Genomic DNA, 16,834 nt, shown 5'->3' on the forward strand with positions numbered 1-16,834 from the left:
AAGAAGAGACTTTGGCGTTGCCCTCCCTGATGAAAACCGAGCCAGAGTGGGAGGCGGCGTGGCTGCAGCGCCGCGGGGAGGGCGGCTCAGGTCGCCTTCTGCAGCCGCGTCTCCGTCAGTTCCCGTCGCCGTCACAGGGGCGCCGAGCGGCTCCAGTCCTGGGCCGGGGCGGAAGCTGCGGTCCCGCCTCAGCGCCCGGAGGACACGCGGGAGGGAGAATGAGCCAGAGGGCCACGCGGGTGCGTCTGTTTGCCGCCGGAGGATGAGGTGGCCCAGTGGGAGCTATTCTGACATGTCCACTGGAAGTTGTAAAAACACGGCTGCAGTCATCTTCTGTGACACTTTACATCTCTGAAGTTCAGCTGAACACCATGGCTGGAGCCAGTGTCAATCGAGCGGTGTCTCCCGGACCTCTCCATTGTCTAAAGGTGATCTCGGAAAAAGAAGGACCTCGTTCTCTGTTTACAGGATTCGGCCGCAATTTACTGGGGGTGGCCCCTTCCAGAGCAATATACTTTGCTGCTTATTCAAACTGCACGGAAAAGTTGAATGGTTTATTCGATCCTGATTCTACCCAGGTACACGATTTCAGCTGCACTGGTAGGCATTTATTGTACATTTCTCCCGAGAAAAGAGTGACATTGTGTCATCTCATGCTTTCCATCCGCAGGTCACTTCCTGTAGAGATATGGACTAACTTAAACCTCGTTTTACCGCAATCACAGCGACCAACCCCATTTGGCTGGTAGAGACTCGGTGACAGCTTGACGCAAGGAGCCGTGGGGAAAAGCAAATGGGCGCTTTTGAGTGTGTCCGTAAAGTGTATCAGACAGATGGACTTAGAGGATTTTATGGGGGCATGTCGGCTTCATACGCTGGCATATCAGAGACTGTTATCCATTTTGTTATTTATGAAAGTATTAAGTAAAAACTACTGGAATATAAGATTTCTTCTATGATGGAGAATGAAGAGTCTGTAAAAGAAGCATCCGATTTTGTGGGAATGATGCTAGCTGCTGCCACCTCAACAATGTGTGCCACAACTATAGCATATCCACATGAAGCTGTAAGAACAAGACTGCGTGAAGAGGGAACAAAATTAGATCCTTTCTTCAGACGCTGTCTTTGCTTGTTCAAGAAGAAGGCTATGGGTCTCTTTACTGTGGTCTGACAGCTCATCTGGTGAGATAGTTTCCAAACACAGCCATTATGATGGCCACCTATGAATTAGTGGTCTCCCTGCTCAACGGATAGCACCACCAGGCTGCTGCTATAAAGGGGGAAGACCAAAAGATACAGTGGACCATGGAGTACCGAAGCCAGCTTGGTGGACAGAAGGAAAGTAGTGTGGGAACACGGAACTATACCTAAGTGGAAGTTTGGTTGTAGGAATTAAAGTAATCATAACCACATTACTTAGTCTTTTAGTAATGTGAAAAAAACCCTTGGCTGCCTCCAAGAGAAAGCCTTTAGAAGCGCTCCTTCTTCAAAATTGCCATTTCCTCTACCACGTCCACAGGACACAGTTGGCATTTTGTTGATTTATGGCAATCAGAGTATAGTGTTTATTCCATGAGCACTTTTGCAGTCATCTAGACAAAGCCATCTGTAACTATACACTCTACTATAACTGTCCAAAGATAGTATTGGCAGTCATAAATTTCTAACTTCTGTATAACTCCTATAAAACTGAAAAATAACAATGATAGCAGTATTTTTACATTTCCTTGAGAGAATCTGGCACTGTATTTTAAAGTTAATCGCTTGGCATTAGTAATCACCGTTTTTGACGACAAATGAAGTAGTCTAAACGTGTTTATTTTTAGCTTTAAAATGTTTTCGTTGCCACTGCTCACAGGTGCTTTACGTTTAGCATAATTGAACACTTAAATTGTTTGTTAACGTATCAACTCAAATGGTAATAGTCTGGGACACAATAAACCGGTAAAATGTTGATTCTTGGCCAGTTCAGTGACTTGAGCATGTCCTCTTATCTTTTCTAACCTAATGATACATGAATGAATGCAATGTCTTTTCAGTGACTTATTAATTATGAACTTGAATTATCCCCTGTCATCCCTAGGTATCATTTTCTTAAAGTGGAAAACATTTACTGCTTCTGAATCTTTCTCTATTTGGTTTCACATTAAGAATTTGAACCTTTGAATTATTTCCAGAAGCTCTGCATACATTGCATTTATTTAGTAGAGAAAATGGTAATTTTCAGCTTTGCCCTTACCAAGTGTTTTTTTTTTTTTAAGGCCACGTTATGAGTATCTGGGGCAGCATAAACATTATGAAGAAGGACCCTCTGCTATCTGATTGAGCAGCTAGTGATCCTAATTAACTTATAGTTTTATAAATGAACAAACTGCTTTGGACAAGGAATTTATTCCATCCTAATTTCTTGAATGGTAAATCGTAGAAAGATTCAAGTTAATTCAGATTAAGCATGTTAACAGGATATAGCTTTTACATTTTGCTGTTGAGTTCAATTGCACCCTTTAATACTTTAAATGTATTATATGTATGGCCCTTATTAAGATATTTGCTGTAATTCTATGAAAAGACTTTCACTTATGGATGTTGCTATACTGGTGTGTGAAACTTATACAATTAATCTCCAGTGTGGTACTCAAAAAAAAAAAAAAAAAAAAAGAGAGAGATTTCATCTTGCAGGATTTTAGAGCTAGGAAGAGATCATCTAGATTAAACTCTCCATTCTACAGGTGACAGAACTAAAGTCCAGAGAGGTGACGTGTCATTCCCAAGGTCAACCAGTAGTGATGGTACCAAGACAGGGTCCCAATTGGGCTGCACCTGTGTCCTAGTCCCTCACTGCAGTGCTTTCTGATTGGCTAGAAACATATACGTAAGTGATCGTAATTATTTGCCTAAGTCTTTCTATCACAAGTGAATTAACAACAAAAATGATACCAAGGCTTTAGAAAAACGATTTTCTCGAGCCCTCCCAGCCACACTCAATAGAAAGCAGATATCATCCGCCGCTATTTATGCCCAGGAATTCAGTTTTCTATCTCACAGAACAATTTCTGGCTCCTGGCAAGTCTGATGTAAATCCTGGAGCATGTAACTGACACTGTGTGCTAGAAGGATCAGAGAACTCGGTGGGATAAAGGACCCCAGCCCACCAAGGGCCACATGACTCACACATTCAACCCAATGAAGAGGCTGGTAACATAGCACCATCAGTTCTGTTAAATGCATTTCTCCTCCTCTTTCAAAGCCCCACTCACTGCTGGTCCTTCCTTAGCCAAGACTTTTTCAACCACATTATTATTTCCCTATTATCTGTTTCATGTCATACTAACATAATTAGGGGTGGGGATGCATCTTTCCTAATCACACCCAATTTCTCTTTATCTTCTGGGAAGAGAGACTATTTCAGGTCACCATCCATCCACGCACTAGACACAGACTTTAAAACGACTTGCTGTTTTCCGACAGGCATATCTCTGGAACACTGGAAAGTTGATATTACACTTGCAGAATGGTGGCCCTTGAAATTAGGTCAATAGTAAAAGAGCTCCTGTGACTAGGAGTTTTGTTTGTCAGTAAATATTTGCTGAGCACCTGCGTGCGCTAAGCTGTGCGGCTACAGAAATCAAGACATCTTTCAAGATCTCTAGAATTCAGTCTCCTTGGGAAGGAAGCTGAATGGAGATTTCAGTGTGACAAGGGAGATAAATGAGGAACCAAAGAAACAGAGAGGAGTGTCTGGGGCCAGCTGGGCAAGTCAGTGAAATCTTACCTGGGGGAGGTGATGTTTGAGCTCTTATCCGATAGCCAGGCAGAGAGAAGACAGTGGCAACAACACCAAACTGGGGAATTATAAGTAGCTCTAATAGTACCGAAAGATGGCTCAGGAGCTAGGAGTCCCAGCAGATGGGGTGCAGCAGGTAAAAGGGGTTGAAGCACCCCTTCCTCTTCTGAAGTTTTCTCTCCGCAGAGCTCTTAGCTCCCAAATGCCAAAGATGACCCGATCTGTTTAGTCTGGTTGCCCAAAATACATTTCAGAATTTCTAGACATCTTTAAAATTCAGCTCCCATTCACTTAGGTTTTCCACCTCTCCCAAGGACGCGGGGCAATCAGTGCCTGGTTTTTGGAATATTGCCCTCAGGTTCACAGCTGCTAAATTATTTTATTTTATTTTATTTTAATTTTGGCTGTGTTGGGTCTTCGTTTCTGTGCGAGGGCTTTCTCTAGTTGGCGGCGAGCGGGGGCCACTCTTCATCGCGGTGCGCGGGCCTCTCACTATTGCGGGCTCTCTTGTCGGAGCACAGGCTCCAGACACGCAGGCTCAGTAGTTGTGGCTCACGGGCTTAGTTGCTCCGCGGCACGTGGGATCCTCCCATACCAGGGCTCGAACCCATGTCCCCTGCATTGGCAGGCAGATTCTCTACCACTGCGCCACCAGGGAAGCCCAACACAGCTGCTAAATTCTTAAAGCACAATCAACAGAGCGCAGAAGCAAACATGAGAGGCGTCCTTTCCCCATTAGATGAAGAACTTTGGGGGGTATTAACCAACTCCTTCTTAATGAAAAGGGATTTCCCACTTCGAAGAAAGGCTTTCCCCTTAGAGAAAAGTCTGTATTTCTCAAATTGTTATTTCTTAAAATAGCTAGCAGGCCAGCGTTATTTGTGGGGTTTTTTCCTGTGTTTTGTCTTTGGAACTCTGAACTGTACTTAAAATATAGTATATTTTCAACAGTTAAATGGGAGAGAAGGGGGTATGGGTGGTTCAGAGAATTAAAAGTATATGAACATTTTTCGGAGACTACTGGAATTTTTATGTCCTTGGCCAGAGATTGTCTGAAAGGAGTAGAAAAATCCTGATTTTTTGAGGTGTAGGTAAAAGTCCTGTAATACCTCTGGAGAGAATACTTCATTTGGATTCAAAGGGGTCAGGTCTCTCTGTATAGATAATAGAGGCCATACAAAGAATGGATAATACTAACCATAGAAAGAAAGATGAAATATTTAGGTTGGTGTCTCCACAGGACCTACGACAAAGAATAACACCAACTTCATCTTACACGTCTTTTTTTTGCTATGTAATTATGCCTTTTTTTCCCTCCTCTGCTGGGTACTGCTCAGTGCCTAACTCTGGCTTAAATTTTAAAGGCAGTAATTAAGCCCTAGAAACTCCTGGTGCCAAAGCTGTTCTGCAGTGCTGTTAGTACAGTAAATCACCAAGCTACCCCCTTGGGGCTCCTTCCCAGAAGCTGTCAGAGGCAACTCCATGTTTATGGGAGAGTCTCTCGATGCTTTATACTCACTGGGATAAAATTAAGTCAAGGAGCATTCAGTTAAAATGGCAGGGTAAGTAAATGAGCTGTACCGGGTCCCTCCATTTAATTTGCATCAAAGACTTCGAACTGGGGGAATAAAGATGCTGGCGCCGGGTTCTGGCTGAGTAATTCTGGGCTACAGCAGGTATGAGTTTGCTCATTAGGTCGTGGAAGACTGGAGACGTACCATCTCTTCTGTGGATGCTCAAAAACAAATAACACAGGCGTTTAGAGGCTCTGATACCAACCCCCAAACTGGACAAGAACTGGTGAAGCACCAATGGGATAATATGCAACTCTCATACCTCGTTGGAGATTCAGAGAAGAAAGAGCACATATGGTTTGTGGCCTCTGGGAGTTTACAGATTAGTGGGGAGAACAGTTCAACAAACAAGGGTACAGTGAACAAAAGGGATGCAATAGGAATGATCCTGGATGTTTGGCTATAAGTGGTATTAATTAGAGAAAATTTGAAACTGTGAAATTTTGAGAGCCAAGAGAGACCATAGAAACTGTCTCATCTATAGGTCCAAGCCTTGTCTTAGGGATTCTGCTAAAAGTTTCCCATAATGTCCCCTCTGCAAGGTTGCCAGGAGAGGTTAACCCAGGTGGCAGTAGCAAATTGTCCTCATGTTACACTGAGTATGTTTTTGTAATCAATCAGCCCCCATCACCAGCCACAATTCCATCCACATGCGTCTCTACATACACCCACGTGAGGCCTTCCTCAATGCACTTACCCAGTGTACAAACTACTCCAAGAGTGCATACATCACCCTCCATCGATATTCCTGTTGACGCTCCACAGGTGAGCTGGCCTCCTTGCCCCTCCTACCTGTACTCACGCTTCCTCCGTCCAGTCAGCACCAACCAGCCCAGCCCTTCCATCTGGAGTCTTCTCCAGAAGACTCCAAACCCCCTTCCTTGACCAGCAGCCTCCCAAACACCCCCAAGTGAGCTGTATTCAACTCTCCTAACCTGGATCAATTGTTCTGCTTTATTCATTGACTTTGTCATTATACCATGTTAGTATTTGAGGATCAGTATCTTTCATTTTTCACCCGCCATCCAATGTGAGAGCATCATGTAATGGATGATTACTGAGTTCAACTTAAAGAATGAGTCCCTGATAAATGATTTCTGAATAACACTCTTTAGCACATTTAGAAGTGCATGCTTTACTGTATTTCGATTTACTCTTATCCGTTTGCATAAGTTTAATTCTGAACAATCCACCAACATTGTACCAAAGACTTCCCTTCCTAGTAATTGGGCATTCATTTTCCTAATACGTTGCATCCATTTAAAGGCAGTTTCCTGTTTTCATGCATTTCAAGTCTAACAAAGATTGAGTAGAGAGTAGACATCTATGGGACATCCCAACAGAATCTGCTCTAGTTTTGCCAAGTTCCTATAAAACTCTGCTATTCTGCTCTCAATCGCTCGTTGCTTGGTAACCAGCCCAGCATCAGTCAGAAGGCACATAAAGTCTCCTTGGTTAAGTCCAAGTATTGATATAACATCTGGGTCTCGCTGATTCTGTACCTTTGTAACGGTTGCTTAGAACCACTTTCAGAGGAAATGTTTGAGAATCATTGCTATGCTAAGCGCATTTATCCTCCCCTGGCATCCAAGACTGGCTTGACCATGAGGACAGGGCCACTTGGCTTGCCCTGGTCCTTTAAGTGTTGCCTCTGGTACAGTATTTCCATCTCAGCATCATGCCTGTCTACACACTTCAGAAACTTCCCCTGGGCTGACCTGTTGTCTCTGTAAATAGGAGGCAACTCACTTTCGTTCGAAAATGAGCAGGTGAAAAGCAAAATCTTCCAACTCCATGTAGGGGGAAGTTAAGACTAACCCAAACTTTCAAAGAAACAGTTATAGTGAAGGTGGAATTGGCAGTGGCAAGACAGAAATAAACAAAGATTGCCCACTTCAAAGACCTGGTGTAAACCTAGGACATGCACCCTTGCATTGAATATGGTAATTGCAGGTGACTCATGTGAATGAAGGAAAGAAATGATCAACACCCACAGGAGTCAGACATTTCCCTATGCATCTTTGGTCAGATTTCTCACATCCATAATGATGTGAGTTTTGCCTTCTTTGGGTCCTTTCACTGTAAGCAGTGAAATTGACAAGGCAAGGCCTTAGAGGATGAGATGAACAAGCTTTTTAAATAATCAGGAGTTGACTGAAGACGTGGATCTTGCAACATGCATTTTTTTGGTTTTTTCCCTTATAACATCATTTTTTCTCTCTCATTTAGATATGTATGCATGTATATATGCATACATATTAACTATGCATTTTTAAAAATTCTACCTGCTATTCTTTGAACTGCTTTTTCTCCCACACAATATGTTTTATTTTCCCTTACAATTAAGTGTTCTTTGTAAGCATGTTTTTTTAACAGCTCATCTATCAAAACGTTTCATTATCTGATATACTACTGTATTTGACCAGGACTCCACCATTGGATATTTTGGTATTATATATAATATATTTTTTATATATATTTATATTATTATATATATAAATATATAATATATATACACATACATACATTGTATATATATATACATATATACATACATTGTGTATATATATACAATAAATATATATATTTATAATATATTTATATTATATATAAACTACAATAAAACATACATATATACATACATTGTATATATATATACAATAAATATATATATTTATAATATATTTATATTATATATAAACTACAATAAACATCCTATATATCTCTAAAAAAAGACATGGATCTTGCAGTGAATGCTGCTTTGAGAGTGAGAACCAGACCAGTGTTAAAAACTCTGGTTCCAACAATTCTTTAAAGAGCTGTAAATTCCTAAAAGGCAAATCTGTGTGCTTACTGCATCCTTCATGATACTGAGCTCTGAGGTCTTAAAGTAGAGAACACTCCCCCAAGTTTTGTCGACTAAAATGAATTAACATTATCGTCCCCACCAGTATCGGATTTCCATATCATATTCCACAGAAAAGCACAATGAGACACAATCTTATTAAGATTCTATCAAGATTGTAAAAATATTTCTGGCAGAATTAAACTTTTCTATTTCTTTAGGACCAAGGTTACCATGTATAATAATAGGTTGACAAGACATGGAAGCAACCTAAATGTCCATTGACAGATGAATAGGTAAAGATGTGGTACATATATATACAATGGAATATTACTCAGCCATAAAAAAGAATGAAACAATGCCATTTACAGCAACATGGATGGACCTAAAGATTATCATACTAAGTAAGTCAGAGTAAGACAAATACCATATGATATCACTTACATGTGGAATCTAAAAACTACATACAAATGAACTTATTTACAAAACAGAAACAGACTCCCAGACATAGAAAACAAACTTATGGTTACCAAACGGGAAAGGCTGGGGGGAGGGATAAATTAGTAGTTTGGAATTAACACATACACACTACTGCATAGAAAATAGATAATCAACAAAGACCTACTGTGTAGCACAGGGAACTCTACTCAATATTCTGTAACAGCCTATATGGGAAAAGAAAATGAAAAAGGATAGATATATGTATATGTAAACTGAATCTTCTTGCTGTACACCTGAAGCTAACACAATATTGTAAATCAGCTATACTCCAATATAAAATAAAAACTAAAAAATAAGAAAAAAGATAGGCTGAAAACAGAGTAGAAAAATTCCCTGATATAAAGAAGAGTTAGCATAACCATAAAGAAGTAGAGTGTTCAGAAAAAAATGCAGATATTTTAAAAGATTTATGCCACGGGTTGCCAGAGCCTTCTGATATTTCCTGATGGTACTTCATGTAAAAGCTGAACTTGAAAAACGTTTTACAGTTGATTTTAAACTTAATTTTGTGCATTAATTATTAACTGAGACGTATGCAACTGTGACAAAGTAGCTTGCTAACCGTAGCTACCGAGGGATTTACACAAACTCTATTGTGTTATGTAGTTGTTCTTTTGCATATTTCATTTACTCAAGGGGAGAACATTATAATTTGTCATTTCCATATTGCCAGATTATTGTGCACCCTCCAATGCTTACTCTCTCTATTTGTTTGGAATCTGTCAATTTCTGCACCATTTAATACGACAATTTGACTTCCCAAACACCAGAAGAATCTCGGAGGGCTGCATTTCCATGGAAAATTCCTTCCTCAGGAACCCAAGCTCAGCATTACCATTTGACACCACTCCTCCCCGCTCCCGTGAAGCTTAACTATTCGATTTCATCTTGCAATGATACCATTTACATGAATATCCTCTTAAATATATTATTTTAATGCTGAAATAAGAGATGCAGGCGACGCAGTTATTACAAGTTTGCATACCTTACAAATGCACAGAGATTGCTGGGGACATTGAATGCAGTCACTCTTGCAAAGACGCAAAAACTATTTCCACAGCATTTCATATGCCGACTGTATAAACAGCTTCCAAAACGATTGTTAAAGAAATTCTATTTGGCCCTTGCTCACACGTTGTCCACACTTAACAACATTCTCTTCAACTGCCTTTCAGTCCAGAAACCAAGACGCTCAAATACCATCACACGGCCTTCACACTGGCCCATTTAGTTTTGTTTTCTTTCATCAAGTTGTTCCCCAAATAGGTTTTGCAATTAGTTCCCATGTTGTATCAATCACGAAAGTCTGTTTGTTTGATTCCATCCAGTCAGCAAATGTGTATTGAATGTCTTCTCGAAGTTGGATGCTGAAAATACTCTTTTCTGTGATATTGTGAGCTGCTGGCTGGTTGGATCCTTTAAGGATTTTTTCAGGCTTGTTTAAGCTCTCAGTTCTTCGAACCAGAGAACACAGATTTTTTTTTGTTGTTTAACAATAAGCTTTAGTTAACTTTATTTTTCATGCCCCTTAGTGTTGTTATGGAGTAATTTTCCTGAGTTCAACACTTTGCCTAGGCGCTGTACAATATGTAGGATATAATAAAAATTATAAATATATACAAATGTAGAAGCCATCAATTAGATTGAATCTATATGCCAATGTATCACTGAGAGCTGGACTCGCGTCCCTGACTTGTCCGTTACTGGTTGATGACCATAAACTAGCTTAATTTCTCTAAGTCTCAGTTTTCTCATCTGTAAAATGGAAATAATAATAGAGAATGCCTCCTAAGCCTGTCGGGGGATGAGATGAGGTAACCCCTACAATCCACTGGGGTGAGACAGCGAATCTGGATGGCCCGGAGGCTTACTTGGGTCACTAGGCAGAGAGCTGGCTCTAGGGGGCTGAGTTAGCAAAGGAAGAGCTGATTCAACTGTTCATCTCCAGAGGGTCCCCCAACCCAGGAGGCTTCCACAGTCACACAGTCGTCCCATGCAGCCCATTTATGCCTGCTCTGAAACATAGGTTAAGACATCAGGAGATGGTATGAGCTCTAATTCCTCTTTGCTTGCAAGTCACTCCTGCCCCGTAAACTATTTATATTTGTATCTCAGTGTGCTGTTTCTGAGCACCCATCATCCTTCGGCCAACAAGAAATCAGCACAGAGCCTGGCACATAGTAAATGCTCGACGGATGTTCCCATGATGCCACTGATGATGTCGATGATGATGATGATAATAATAAGGATGTCATTGATGATGATGATATCATTGTACTTGTTTGAACTCTGGGTCCTAGTATCATAGCGTGAGCCAGATTATTGAGTTGCCATCTGTAAGACGTGTGAATTCAAACAGACTTGGAAAACTTAAGCATATTCAATTATGCCAAAGGTTGATGCAAATGGCATTAAAAATTATTTTTTAAAAAACAAATAATCAGAATTGGCCTTTGTAGAGTGAAAGTGGCACCCTATGTTTTTATTAAAATTATACCAGACTATTAGAAGACTATGTTTTAGCCTCAGATCTTCTTATATCTGATTTTTCCATTAAAACGTATGTGCCTTGAGGTTGAGGATTACGTTAATGTTTAGACACAAGAGAGTTCACGATATAGTACAAGCATTTGTAACAGACTGAATAAATGAATAAAGAGATAAATCTTTCCAGGATTAATCTCCACCCACGACGGTACTTCCATCCTTTTAAGTCTTTGCTTCTTAAATCTTGTATACCGCAAAATCAAGCACTGCACTACAAAATATCTTGGGTTATTTTCCAACTCTTTCATATACATGATTATCTAATGTCTCTAAACTTTAAAACCCTCAAGGTGAGCTGAAGTCCTTTCTCCAAATTGGACAATACACAACAAGTGATTAATTTACATTTTTAAAGCCTTAGAGGGGTCACGCAACATGCTAGAACGCGGAGATTCCTTAGACAAGGAACAAGACACAGTGCCCACCTTCAAGAAATTCCCAGTGTGGTGGGTGTGGAAGATGGATCGGGAGCCAGAATTTGACATACTGTGGATAAAGCTAAGCCCAGGGCTCCGGGTGAACACGGGGGAGGGAAGCGTAGCCCAGGTGGCACGTTTCATATGGTTGTTGTCAGGACTGGATGACGTAATAAATACCGGGCACCTGGCACAGGTGTCTGCTCCACAAATGTTCATTCACAGAACCTTCTTCCTTCTCACCTATCCTTGCTGCAAAGGACTCTATTGCTAGAATAAATTAAGCTGCTTTTTATGCTGATCTTAAGAGCACTGGTTGATGTGGCTGGTATTTTAGGCTAGAAATAGGCCAGGTTGTATTACATTCACTACATGCCTCGCAACACAGTTTGATCACCCTGAAAACGGGGTGAAAACATCTCTCTACAAAAGGGTCTGTTTACTGATTCTAACATAAGCTCCTGTTCCTCTGGCTCATGACTCTTGGAGGAGTAACAGCATCCTGGACTTGGAGAGACTCGATTTCTATATCCTGACACAATCTTTCTGATCATGGTCAAGTTCATCCCCTAAACCTCATTTTCTTCGGCTATAAATGAGGGAAAACGGTACCCACCTGAAGCAATCGTTGTGATGATTCAGGAAGATGATTCATGTAAAGATCTTGTCTCATTTATTTATTCAATAAATATTAATTGAGCACCTATTCAAATTCCGAAAGGGAGAAAACGATCAAAGACCCGAGGGGGAAGCACCTGGTACAGGTAAATACGCGGTCGAGTTTAGGTATTTTATCAGTACACACCTTTGTGCCACTTCTCTGGAATTGGAATCCAGGAGATTCCGAAAAGAAGAAACATAAATAGCCAATAAGTGTATGAAAAGCTAAAATATTTTTACTATTCAAAGAATGCAAATAGAGAATTAGGAGTCACGATTTCTTTTCTCCTACCAATTGACAAAAATTAAAGGGAGACTCTAACCATTGCCAATGAGAATATATAAAAAGAACGACACTTTTGTACAGTTTGATCAGAATATCAGTTGGGACAACCTGTAGGAAGGCATTAGGACTGTGAATATGCAAATCTTTGGATTTAATGATTTTACCTAGAAGTTTGTCCTAAGGAAATAGAAAAATAAAAGAACATAAGGGACAAAATATTACATATATTTTCATACTTGTACATCATGGCTTTATTATACCTATAGACTTTAAGCCAAAATAAATTCGAGAAGAATTAAAGACTGGAATGTTAAAATAATAAATGTGTATGTGTAGAAGGTATGTGTAAAGATGTTCACTGAATCATTGTTTACAATACAGAGAATTAGAAACAACCTAAGTATCTCTCTTGGAGGATTGCTTAAATAAATGGCAGTATAGCTATGTAGGAAAACACTGTGTAACTGTTAAAAGGGAAAAGGTAGATTTTTACTTTATTGAGATATTATTATGTATAAAAAGGTTGTCAGATGATATGTAAGAAATATATATATATGCACATATGTAATTTATATTGATGTTTGCATTTTAAAAATCTGAAAAAACATGAAACAAATTGCCACAGTGTGATTTACTCTTGGGATTACAAAATTATGACAATTATTTGTCGTCTGAAAAGATGACAATTGTATTTCTATTTTTAAAAGATATACAGGGAGCTTGTTAATCCTTAACACACACACACACACACACACACACTAAAGATCTTAATTTCACACACGAGTACTTTGCTAGGTCCGAAGAGACAGCTAAGCCATTCTGAGTGAGTCATTCATTTTGGAGTCACTCGTATCATTATTCCTTGTCAACTGGCCACATCCTGTTTTCCCTTTATCCACCAGTCAGCATCGTTTCATCCACCTGTTGGCATCGTCTCTCCGACCACACAAGAAGCCCTTAGAGAACTGGCTCTTGGTGTCGCTCTTTCCATAGCTCACAAAATCCTCCATCCCAGGGTCCCAATTCCACCAGGTTAGTCCTCATTCCCATTTCACAGAAGGAACAACCGAGGCCTAAGTTGAATGACTAGCCCAGGATCACACAGCTGGGTCCCACCCTCAGCAGCCAGCATGGAGGGACCACACTGTAGACACTGAGCAGTTATTGACTAAAGCTGGGAAGGACATGCTCAAAAGCTTGGCAAGCATGAAAAAACAGAGGGTGGAAGGATGCAAAAGGAAAGATCAGATCAAATTATTTCTTGCTTTAGGAATTCCAGGAGTTTTTTGGCCAGAAGAGATGGGAGAGAATCTTTCCTCTCTTCTCCTCAGCCACCAGAGACAATGGTCTCAAGTTTGCCCCCAGTCCCCCGGATTGTGGTGTAGTGTTAACTCAGTAACCAAACGTGCTGGCCCTGGGTATTTCTATTTGTAATCTTGCTGTCATTTAGAATGTCATCTAAACGTGTTCCACGTTGTATGCCATTTAGCATCTGATGAGAAACAATTATGGAAAAGCAAGTGGTCCTTTCATGGGACAGGTCCTTGTGAGAGATGCAAAAGCACATGCTTTAGTCGGTCGGTGGTTCTCTGGTGGCAAGATCGCCCCAGAGGGGATGATTATTTGTTCGTTTTGAGAAAAGACCCTTGGGATGTGATGATCAGATCTGCATAAGGAAAGAGGGGGGGAACCCAGTAATAGCCAGTAACACATTCATTAACTAGTGTGAATGACAAATCTAGTTACAAGAGCAGGTTGGGACAGCTCCAAACTACCATATAAAGTTAGTTTTCTCCAAGCCATGTTGGCCACAATGTTCTCCAATTTTTCTTCTTTTGGGAGTCCATATTTTTCATTTATTTTTTTGAGAACTCTTTGATTACTAATAATAGTGATCTTCTGTCATAAAAGCACAAACAATTTTCTAGACTTTGTTTACCGTGTCTCTCAAAGTCACACTTGTTATTTTATTCTCCTTTGGTGTTATATAAAGACTACCTTTCATGAAAATATTGCCCTATTTTGGTGCACATTCATTACCTTAGCCTTCCAATCTTTAATTCTTCTTGAATTTATTTAAGCTTAACATCTATACATATATGTATAAGTAATGCTGTTGTAAGTATGAAAATGAATGTAGTATCTTGGTAAATAAAAATTTAAACATTTATATCACATTTATTATTTTCAAACATTTATACATATAAGCTCTTAATCTTCACGTCAATTTGAGATTCAATTCCATATCCTTATTTGTAGGAGAAAAAGTTAGACTCATAATGATAAAGAATATTAACTTCTACCTACAGTCAGTGGGGAGTAGGTGGTTATAGACTCAGCCTCCCACTGGAAGCAATTAGAGGATAACACTTAGGAAACAATAATTTTCAGAAGTAGGAGACAAAAGAGGTCATCCCTGTGGACACCTGGACTTCCTGTTTGGAGTCACGTCCAGATTGACTCCCAGGAACCAGTGGTCCCAGTTTACCCAGCACTGGCCTGGCTTTAGCACTTGGAAGTGCCCCCCAGACATCCCTCCATCCCAGGCAAAATGGAATGGTTGGTCCCCTCCTTGCCCCCAAAGAAGGAACTCAAACTCAGTGACCTCAATGTGTCGAGATTACAGAGTTCAGAAGGCCTAGAAGGCTAGGATTTATGGTGCACCATCATCCTTAAAATGTTGGAATTTCATTCCAGCCTTGAACAATTTGAGACTTCTGGTTCCTCTGGGAAAATGAGAAGATAAAGCAGCAACTGGCCCAGAGTCTTCCTGACGGCGGCTAAGAGGGCAGGTGTGTCCTCTCTGGTTCCCAGGTGCCCACCAGCTCCCTGCACTCATCTATGTGTCCTGCTGACCCCTGCAGGCATTTGAGTTTTCAATCCCACTTTACAGCCAGTAACAAAGGCTGGGACCTTGCACGGGAATCTGGGAAGCAGTATAAACATCCCCTGTCTCCTTAGTTTCAGCCTGACCCGCCATTGTACACACATCAGCTCCTGTTTTCCTTGACAGGGATTTCGAGACTTGATCTACACCCCTTCTAGGTGGCTTCTGCCCTTTTAAGAGCAGCAAACACAAGGCTGTTCTTTTTCCTAATGGGCTTAGCACAATATATCCACTTAGGAAGTATGAAACATTTTTGTTCTATGAATTCATGTTCTCTTAAGATTCCCATAAGAATGACTAGCTTCGGGCTTCCCTGGTGGCGCAGTGGTTGAGAGTCTGCCTGCCGATGCAGGGGACACGTGTTCGTGCCCCGGTCCGGGAAGATCCCACATGCCGCGGAGCGGCTGCGCCCGTGAGCCATGGCCGCTGAGCCTGCGCGTCCGGAGCCTGTGCTCCGCAACGGGAGAGGCCACAACAGTGAGAGGCCAGCGTACCATTAAAAAAAAAAAAAAAAGACTAGCTTCATATATGCTTAAGCATCTAATAAAATGTTTCCATTTCTGTTCACTCGCATGAATTACTGGGACAGCATAAATCAGCTCATTTATATATGAAGGATACCCGGTTTCAGGTCGGTCAGCTGATAGGTAGCATGTAGCACCAATATCTGTATTTAGACAGTATCTATACTTAATCATTTATGCCAACAGTGGGGAGAGAATGGATCACTTTGCTCAAATTATGGCAGGCATAAGCATTATTAGTGTGTGATCTAGAACAGACCAGACCACTCTCACATTTAACAACACTCCAACTTCACGCCTCTCAGGAATTTATGACAAAAAGTCACAGGGGATAAAATGCAAAGCAGTTTTTTCAAACCATTTGCAGAAAAACGAGGTTTTACTAAGAGTTAAACTATGCAGAAGAAACATTTAGAAATGTCAACTAGCTGAGCGTTTTGGGAATTGTAACTTAAATGAACCCCATGTGAATATGAATTTTCATATGGGCTAAAGATCTCATTTCTAAATAGTCTGAATAATGCAAAAATTATTTTCCGTCTCCAAACATGCTCTAATACCACCTGCTTCTTGAAGAATTTTTTTGAAAGGTAATTTTGGAGAGACTTTTAGTCAAGATAGCTCTGTAAGTTTAAACCTAGACACACATCCTCTCTTCAAAACATGGAACAAGGACACATAAATTAGAAAATCGTGGATGAACTCAAAAATAAGGTGAAGATCTCCACTGACCAGAAAGGTAGAGAAACAAAAAGTGGTAAGTAGGGCTGCAGCCAAAGGCTTGCTGGGCTCTGGAGCAGGGCCCAGACA

The 16,834-nt window shown here is 40.6% G+C and overlaps 1 pseudogene; it reads left to right on the top strand.

Moving 5' to 3' along the window:
• Positions 1 to 218: 218 nt before the first annotated feature.
• LOC137204274 (solute carrier family 25 member 36-like) lies at positions 219 to 1,611 on the top strand (annotated as a pseudogene).
• Positions 1,612 to 16,834: the final 15,223 nt, after the last annotated feature.

This window comes from Pseudorca crassidens, chromosome 1 (assembly GCF_039906515.1).
Source record: "Pseudorca crassidens isolate mPseCra1 chromosome 1, mPseCra1.hap1, whole genome shotgun sequence".
Lineage (NCBI taxonomy): Eukaryota > Metazoa > Chordata > Mammalia > Artiodactyla > Delphinidae > Pseudorca > Pseudorca crassidens.